The sequence below is a fragment of the Stegodyphus dumicola genome, chromosome X1 (genome assembly GCF_044657685.1).
Source record: "Stegodyphus dumicola isolate Sdum_Otavi_A_Nest chromosome X1, ASM4465768v1".
NCBI lineage: Eukaryota > Metazoa > Arthropoda > Arachnida > Araneae > Eresidae > Stegodyphus > Stegodyphus dumicola.
This window is the reverse complement of record NC_140780.1, coordinates 180,089,313-180,099,237: the sequence shown is the minus strand read 5'-3', so window position 1 is coordinate 180,099,237 and position 9,925 is coordinate 180,089,313. Positions and strand designations below refer to the sequence as shown.

The 9,925-nt window shown below is 31.6% G+C and overlaps 1 protein-coding gene across 5 annotated transcripts in view; it reads left to right on the top strand.

Moving 5' to 3' along the window:
* The first annotated feature begins 490 nt into the window (after positions 1-490).
* Positions 491-9,925, top strand: part of LOC118188601 (SEC14-like protein 2) — a 171,850-nt gene continuing 162,415 nt past the window's right edge. Inside the window, exon 1 of one of the 5 annotated variants that reach the window (XM_035359083.2) lies at positions 491-644. The gene's annotated coding sequence lies outside the window, so the exon portion shown is untranslated. The remainder of the gene's footprint in view (positions 645-9,925) is intronic. The other 4 variants (XM_035359088.2, XM_035359086.2, XM_035359090.2 and 1 more) reach the window with 4 other exon arrangements.

Below are 9,925 nucleotides of genomic sequence, written 5' to 3'. Positions count from 1 at the left end.
TTTTGCATTCGAAATATTACTTATTGTGTTGAGAACTAGACTAATCGTGAGGGAAATAAAATTTCCCCAAAAAGGAATATTAACTTCTGTTTTAATTCAGAAAATTAATTCTAAATTTTTTTTCGTTTAAAACCCGAATGGAAACCAGCATTCTTAGTATATCTTTTACAAAAATCTTCGCTGTATTAAATAAATATTTTATCAAGGGGGGAAACTTTACTTTTTCCGAAATAACCTAAAAAAAAAGTAAATAAATAAATAAAAAGCGGGGGGGAAACGTGTATGTATGAGAAAGAGTGCCAAGTGTCGAAAAAAAACCTGAAAACTTTTAATGATATTCTTAAAACCGTTTCGAAATATTAATTTCTTTGCTTTTGAAACGAGTTTCTCCTTTCTTACCTTCAGTAATACTTCATCACTTGCGATTTTTGGCGAAAACAGCGCTGAATAGCAAGAGATTAAATTCGCCAACTCTAAATCAGCGCGTCGTTATTCATCTCCTTAGGTTACAAAGTGCCACAGCTCAGCCAAAGCAAGCGGTCATTTCCTTGAGACCGCACTCTCGAAGGAGGAAGTTTCAGTTTTACTGTAGGTTAACCTCTCTGTGAAACATACGCGCTTAGCATTCTCTTCAGTGACAGCAAGTAAGTCGTGGTAATTTTTTCCTTCTCTGATTCAGTAAAATTATGAATATTACTTAAAGCCTCTCCCAATGACTTCTGTAAATTATTTCAATTAATTTGTGTGTAATCGCATATTTATATAGACCGAAGGGAATGAATTTAAGAAATAATTATGAATTAATTCTGAAAGAGAAACTGAAATATATAATGCTTTATAAAAATTTTCTATTTTCTTTAAAAAAAAAACGTATTTAAAGCATTTCAGGTATTTTTTAATTGGCTTGCTTTTGTAATTATTTAACTTGCTACCTAATAATTAGAGATTAATTATAATGTTTTATTTGCCCATAAATAAAAATAAGTTATAAACTTAATAATGCATTTGTATTTTAGTGATGATTTCCAGGTATGTTAATGAAGAATTATGTTGGTGGTATATAAAGTTCGGAAAATTATGAATAATGAACAAAGTGTAAATAATAGAAATTAGAAGTAAGGTAGATGATTTATTACATCAAAACTTATAACGTTTAATTACCTGTAAGGAAGTGCATGCTTTCGTAAAAGAAATTGTCTTTTCTTACATAACACACTTGGAAAAAATTATGGAAACTCCAATGTCACCATACTACATAAATCTACGGAAACATCAATGTATGTTCTGCTGCAAGAAATAGGATCTATGGGGAAAATGATTTTCAGTGGTAGTTATAAAAAACAGAGAATGTGTAAACAACAACCACTCATTTTTCTAGAATCTCTCTTAACCGGCAGCAACGAGATCTCACCGAATCTGGATAAAAAAACAATTTTCCTTCTAATTTAATATATATATATATACACTGTTCATGTTTTGTGATGTCATTTGTAGAAATTGCGGGATGCAAAGTCGTATTTACGATCTATCAGCGACCATTAAACAAATAATAGCGAAAATCGTACAATTAAAACTAAAGGACACATCTGTAAGTTTTAGGTTTCAGGAAAACAAAATTAAACAACATTTTAAAACTACCATGTGAAATTTACGAATGTTTTAGTGTGAAGCATATAACTTCGAGTATCTGCCTACTTATAAGATTGTCACCGTAGTTTTAAAAATTTGTATTTATGCAAAGAAACTTCATAAAACAATGTACAGACATTAGTAAACATTTCTGAGTGAATCTTATGAAAGTTTGCTCTTCCTCAACTTCTTTCCTCGGAACTCTTTTGGTTGTGTGTTAACCTTTATCTTTTTCTTCCCCTTTCTCCTCATCACCTTTCTCCTTTTGCAGCACATGTCCGATTATTTCGTTGTCATCTTGAGAGAGTGTGACAGGAACAGAACTGTCTACATCTATTCAAGCTTACACCTCCTCTTCATTAACACTAATCTTCTCCGAATATGTAACTAAATCCAAGATGTCGGACGTGGGGGCTGGTCTTGTTTTAAAATCATAAGAATTTTTGTCACTCCATTCGTTATCTACGAGTATGATTATAGGCCCCAGTTTACACCAAAATGAATATAAATAATAGGAACGTAATATAATGTTCTTTACATTTTCCCAGGCAAAAGCCAAAGCAAACATGGCATTTTTCAGTGTGAACTATGTTTGAAAATCATGGACAGTACTTTTAAAGATATTGGCACATAAAAAGGGATAGTTCATCTTTATTCATATTGGCACATAAAAAGGGATAGTTCATCTTTATTCATATTGGCACATAAAAAGGGATAGTTCATCTTTATTCTAGATAATTCATTGGCTGATAAAGTTTGTTAAGTCAGGCGCAGAAACATAATACAAACGCTTTCCATAATTAAGTCTTCAAACTGTTAGTCAGTTAAATATTTTTCTCATAGTCCAAAATTTCTGATTTAAATTCAAGTCTTCAAAAGTACCACTATTTGGATATTGCCGCTTAATTAGGTGCAGGTTAAGAGAGATATTACTGCAGTCTGGAATCAGATGAGTGAAATGGTAGAAAATAAAAGTATTAACGGACGTCTCGAATATTAGCATCCAAATTTTTGGTAACTACGAATTTCATGAATTTATAAACTGAATTTCGTTTTCTGCTTGTTCAAAAGAATAGTTATAATCCACAAATTCTATACCTTTTTTACATATGAGTCAGCTTTATTATTCTCCATAATCTCAAAGAACGCAGCAAATTAGACCATTAGAGCGTGATTCATATATCTATACCATTTTTTAACAAATCAATGGGCACGAATTTCTCGACAAAACTTTCTGACCTCTAATTTTTTAACCAAAGAATTTCAGTTTCAAGAGTCACTGGACAAAGGAAATTTAAAACTACTTACAAATACATGCAGATACATATATAGTATAATTACTACAAGCAATCTCGGCTCCATAGAAAAATTCCAAATCTACTCTTCTTGTTTAATTAATAAGACCAAAGCAAGTCGATAAGAAATAGATTATCGTGATCTCCAAATGATTAACTATAATAAAATAAAACTTTTTAGCAAAAGAAGAGATTTTAAATTCAAAACAATTAAACTAATTAATTAGCACTCCAACATATCAAAACAAGTTACAGGTAACACTATGCTTAATAAAATCAATAGAATCGAACATATTTCTACGGAGATCGACTACTTAAAAGATGAAATAATTTTACTTTCACAGGTACTTATAGGAAATAAAATTTCTTCACATTTTATTAATTTTTTTCTTAAAAAAGCTGGCGCTAGATATCATAGTTAATATTTAAACTAACAAGTTATGATAAGCTTATCTGAAACCGAAAGGAGGGTAAGAAAGGATCTTTTGTAAGAATTTAAGTTTTGTATGCTTTGTATTACTGTCTATACTTCTAGTCTCTATCCTTTTAATAACAAGGCGCATTTCTTTTCAATCTTCCTATTTCCTTTTTCTTCGACTTTTAGTCGGAATAATTATAAACTTATTTTAGCTTTTTATCAGTTATCATTTCAATAGCTTGCCGAAGATAATAAAGAAGTTTCGCCGACTGCAAACCCTCAGTTAAATTTAGATTTTTTCTTTAACTAATCAGAAAGCATCTTTCTTTAATTTTCTCGCCAATTCAAAATCTGCTCATAGCGAAACAGCTACTTAACTGTCCCACTTCTAATGTGAGGAACCCTAGGTGTTCCTATCATGCTGCTGTGCACCTACCTCAGTTCTGAATAGGAAAACAGCTACTACAATATTTAGCAGGAGTTTTAACTGCAAGTAATAATTAAAATTAATTTTGGCCGATGTAAAAATTCAAATGTTGATATGATCATTTAGATTTTTTACAGTATTACAAATGTATCTATTAAGTAAATTTTACTTTGTAGTTATTCATTCTTTTTTAAGTTTTAAGTATTGTTCTATAGTTTACTACATTTTTTTTGTCTCTACATATGTTGCCTTACAACGCTTTGGGGAAATTTTCACATTTATTAAAAATCAAAGATATATTTATAATATATATATCTTTGATTTTTATAATAAACTATATATTTATAACAAACTATATTATAAATATATAGTTTATTAGTATAACTTATATATTTATAATAAACTATAAGATTATATTTATAATACTTTACATTTTTTTACTTTTTGTCATAGGAATATTGTTCAAAAATGCTAGATAGACGAAACGCAGTCTTTTGAATTATTTGTGATTTTATGGAAAGAGACTAATTCCCCTTAAAATGTCAGGATCTTTCTATGGAATCGGCAACAATTTTCTTGTAAAATATTTTAATGTTTCAAACATTTTTATATTTAAAAATTTTTCTTTAAGTTTTTACATTTTACTAAATTTGCTGGTTCCAGAATACCCACTACCTTTAATTGGTTTTGCACTTTTCAAAATCTCCCTTTTCAATGGTTTTTCAATTAAAAATTGATATTTTCTTTCCATTTCTTAGGAGATAATCAAATTCAATTTAATTATTAAACTTTATATCTATACCTAATTCGGTTCATCTCTGTCTCTCTCTATATATATAAACTGAAATAATTGCATGTGGGGTCCTAAAAGTTTTTTATAAGTTTAAGGTCTAGTAGAGAAATATATATTCATTTATATAAGTACTGTTAAGAATTTAGTGTCATATATCGAAAAAGTTATATTTTCAATTAAAAAATATCTGCAGAATAAAAGGATGTCTTAGAATAACTAAGAACGTAACGATAAATGTACCACTTTAGAATCACTATTATCGAAAGCGTATTAAATGTCACAGACAGTATATATTGTCATAGGCATTTTAAGTCTTTGTGGGTGATTTTGAAGAGAAATTAGCCCCGTTATAGTACCTGCGGAAAACATTTCGATTAGACTGAAGCATGCATGAAACGGGTGTTCAGTGCTTGTGCGCTCAATAGGAAATACTATTAAACGGACACCTTTAGCAATTTACCTATTATAGGGTATCGCAAATTCCATAACATATTAATAAAATCATACAGTTAGCAAACAACCGTTTTCCATTCTTTATTATCAGTGTTACAGAAATGCCATTTATTTAGAAAGTGCTAGAATACGACCTGACTGCATCAATGACGGAGATGCGTCTGTAATTGTCACCACACATCACTATCTAGGCATTGTTTGCAAGATTTCCTTCGTATTAAGTTATCAGCTGAACATGGTTACGAGTTACTTATGCTTCTAATAGAAAATGTGACAGTGCTTTCAACCAGCGTCTACATGGAATTTTTTGATAGGATTTCCGCTAGGATTAATTTCTTGTTATTGTAACATCTCTTGGGTTCATTGTTTCATCGTTTTCAGTACGATGAATCTTTATGGGGGTATCTCGATCAAGAAATTTCCTAAACATTTTGCATCTCAATATTAAAACTGAAAGATTGCTTTAGATGGTTATTACCATCACCAATATTCCTAGTGATATATTACGACGAGTAAGGTAATGGTCACACGATGATATAGCTGTCTTAATTTTCTTAGTCAAACGGCACCATTAATTTTGTTCACACTTGTGTAGAGGGCTGTAGCCAATTAGGGAAGCTAAATTTGCGCATGCGAAACTTTCGACTGGATTTCAGTTCGTGTTTGCTTCACTGTGACTGATCCGTTCTTATATACCATCTGAGATAAAGTTGAAAAGTTATAAAATTTAGGCAAAATCCTTATACCGCTTTTCATGACATAAGAAAGTCCGGTTGCTTAGCAACGGAAGTTAGACTTATATCTGTTCTGACCAAAAAGTCCTCGTCTTAACGCTCCCTAACTATCAACGGTACTTTTCCTTTATCTTCCCTTAATATCGTAAAATCGTAAGAACAAATAATACGTTATAATAATACACAATAATTAATAAGACCATGAGAAAAATAAATTTAACTACAAAAAGCGTAGAAGAAGCGTTCCTCATATCAGTTAGGTTTATTTCAGGTGGAAACTGTTTGCTGTTCTGGCCTTTATCTGTTCTCTCCTTTATAATGCAGGCAAAATAATTCCTTCCGCTTGCTTCTTTCTCCAAATAAATTCTGACAGATAGGAAGTTTATTATAAGATATAACAAGTATATTATGAGATATTTATATTTTAAGGTATAGCCAAAGCATAATGAGATACGATTGCTATATTTGCGGGCAGATAAAGCAAAAAAGGCCCGATCAACTCATAACGCTGCTTGGATAAATGTGTGATGTAATGGGGCCATCATTTCACAAAGGATATATTTAAACACCGATTGATAAATGATATTCTTGTAACTACTACTTTGACACAAAAAATAATAAATTAAAAGGAGTTATTTGCTTATAGCATAAGTTTATTAATACGCTAGGAATTCTGCCTTATGCTTAATCAAAGTTTAGACAAAGAACTGGTTTGCTACTATGCGCAGGGGATGTCTTACGCCTCAGAAAAAATAGTGAATTTCTGAAAAGTTCTACCTCACCTTCTAGCATAAACCATTCCTGTTCTAGCTTCCGAACTTCGTGAACTTTCTTTTTTCTCTTTTAAATGTTTATTACATTTCACAGTGCATATTTTCTTGGTGTAAGTGATTAGTAAATTCAGCTATCAATGAAAGGTAAGTGGTTAGAATAAAGAGAGGAAGTAGTCGACTTTTCACGTTTCCTCCCTCTGAAAATACATAAATAATCTTGACAAGGCGTCATAATTAAAATTTGACTGGTCGCTGTCTGATTTGGCCCAATGGGTGTTGTGCCTGTTTCCAATTGCCCTTTAAGTGGGGGAGAATACAATGGATTATCATATTCCCCCATCTGTTGTCGCGGTGTAAGGGATACCACATTCGTTTCGAGTGCCTGTTCTGGTATCGTTCTAGAGACACTGGGATTTTCAAAACAGAAAGGGGGAAAGAATAACCATACTCGACGGAATTCGAACTGCGGATATAGTTGGACGGGCTGACCACTTACACACAAGAGCGTGCATTGGGGAACGTGGTAGTTTGTTTTAAGTTAACTTCTAGTCCTGGAAATTTGCATATTCCTTTACTCGTTCTTGCGTTAAGGTTTCATTTCAGTAGACAGAGATGCATAAGGTTTCCATGGCATGTGTAATGTGAATATGAATCAGTTTCCCTTAGAAAGTCTTCCATAAAGACAGCTCTCGACTTAGATAGATAGCCCTTGTGTATTTTCCTAATCCAAATCCAGTCCGATTATACGGAGAGACATATTAAAAATTATCTGCGTCCAAAACTGTTATTGTTTCGTACTATAATTTGGCAAGGTTTATTTCTCGAATTTTCAAGTTCCTTTAAAAAAGTTAATTGTTCTGTTCATATTCGTTGCCGTTGGAACACTTACGTAAATGAGGATGAATTTCTTTATATATTTACCAGTGTATCAAGGAATCGAAATTTTGCTTTCCGAGGGGGGTGGTTGGATGCAAAATAAATAATTAATTTGAAAGCAATTAATTGTAAGTAATTTATTTAACACAGAGTTTTCTAACTATTCTGAATTACGGGTTGTTCTCTGTTGATCCAGAATGAGATAACTGATAGAATCTTACAATGTTGTATCATTTAGCTAGTTTAATCTGTAATTTTTAAGAATCTAAGTTTTGAAAGCGCTTTACTGAATGAAAAAAAACGTCTAAAAAATTCAAATCATTCATTACCTCGTTAAATGAAATTTTTTTGTTTAGAAATAAATAAATAATAATATATTTCATCAGATAATCTGAAAATATTCAAGCAGAATTATCACAAAATATTCAGTAGTTAGAAACATTCATAATTATTAAGCCGTAGGCCACTTTGAGTTGGTTCCAGAACGTTTCAGTTATTTTAGGTAAATCATAGTTACAGCCGAAATACACCGGAGCCTTAAATATGATGAGCCCCGGCACTTCTTTTTATGAGAAATCGATACTAACTTCTGAATGCATACCTCTCTTTCCTTGGGAATCAAACCATGGATGGAAATTGAGACGCTTAATGAAAGAAGAGCCGCACCCTACGTTTCAAACCTTAACGTCCAGGAAGGGCAATACATTTACGACAGCTTGATTGGGAACGAGTTAATTTCTCTTGATTATTCTGGTCATGCTGTCGTATCCACTTGTTTGGAAACAGTGGTTTCACTTATCCGCATTTCGGTGGCGTGAATGCGGGTATGCAAAGAATGCCGTCGCATTTGGGGCCGAAGGCTTAGGGGCCCTTGAATGTTCTGCTGAACTACATGTTTAAACTTAAAACACAGCCGTCTTCTTTTAAACTTTTAATGCGCCCTACCTATATGACGCAAATAAGGGGCCTCTGGAAGTAGATGAAACAGCTGACTTCAGTGCTGCACATGCCCAAACTTCAACTGAAAGAAAAAAAAAAAATGTATGCTTTCGCTTTGATTCCCTCCTAGAGGACAGCTTTCAAGTTATTAGTGATAACCAGGGCCAAGCTGTTGCTCTTCTATTGTGAGAACAAGTTCTGAATTTCTTGAGGCGAGTACGTGCAGTGATGCAGTGGAAGGTGTAAGAGAGCTACATAAATATTTCGGAATTCTTCAAAACATTTACGAGTATTTCGGAGAAATTTATAAAGATGGAGTTTACTTTCTTCTGGAGACTCTGATATTATTGTCAAAAATCTAAATCCTACAAGGTGGGCTGGACGATTATCGTCTTTGATAGCAATTAAAGTAAGACACTTTGACATCTTGAAAGCGTTAAATTATATTAACTTCAAAAGAAAGCCCAAGAAAAGGACATTGCAAATGGGTTAAAAAAATGGACTGGTTTGAATTTTTATTCTTAATTATTTTTACAAAAAAAGTTTTATTTTTTACTAATGCAACGTCACAAGTATAACAAAGAAAATCAATCGACTTGAATGAAGCTCATCAATATGTAAAATACGTTTTTATCAGTATGCAAGTTATGAGAAACACATTTGAAAATATTATAAAAGAAGCTGAGTTTATTGCAAATAAATGGGACACAGAAACTAAATTTGAAAATGAAAGAAAAATGAAGACCAATAAATAAATAAATAAATAAATAAATAAATTATGAGTTATGTGATGATAACAGGTTTGAAAATTCCGAAATATTTTTAAATCAACAGTTTTTTATGCTGCTGTTGATATTTTAAATATTCAATTAAAATGTAGAATGACAAAAATCGCAATGACGTTTTCCTTTTTGGAACCTCATCATTAAAAAATACGGTAATTATTAATAATGTTTAAAAAATACAGAAAACATGTAAAGAAGACTTTACTAATGCACCGGATTTACAACTGCTATTATTTATAAATATTTTCAGAAAAGAAATCCGAAATTTAAAATCCATTTAGCTAAATTAGAAATGGTAAAATATTATGACATTGCAAGCAATTATTCGGAAATGTACAATTTATTTATATTGTTACGAAATGTCCAGCCGCGGTAAGATAGCTTCCCTGCAAAGCCGGCTTATAGTTACCAGAAAAATGGCAGGCGTGGGCAGGATTGCCATGTTTGGCGAGAAATCGCCTATTTGGCGACAAAAATGGCTATATACCATAGACGGATGGAGAACCTTCTAGAACGAATTTTTATTTTATTTCATTGTTTAAATATTTATTGCTAATTTAATTTAAATTATAATTATTTATTTATCCATTTGCATTTTATTTAATAGTTTATTTACTTATTGTTTTAGTTATTTATTTTTATTACTTTTCCTGACTACCTTCCATAAAGTTCAAACACTTCTAATTTTAGAAATTAAGCCCTGCTTACGACTATTTCTGAAGTATAAGTACTAACAGTAATCATAAATAGTAGATCAGGATGTTAGAAAATATTATGGAATTACAGAAAATCTGCAGTATTAA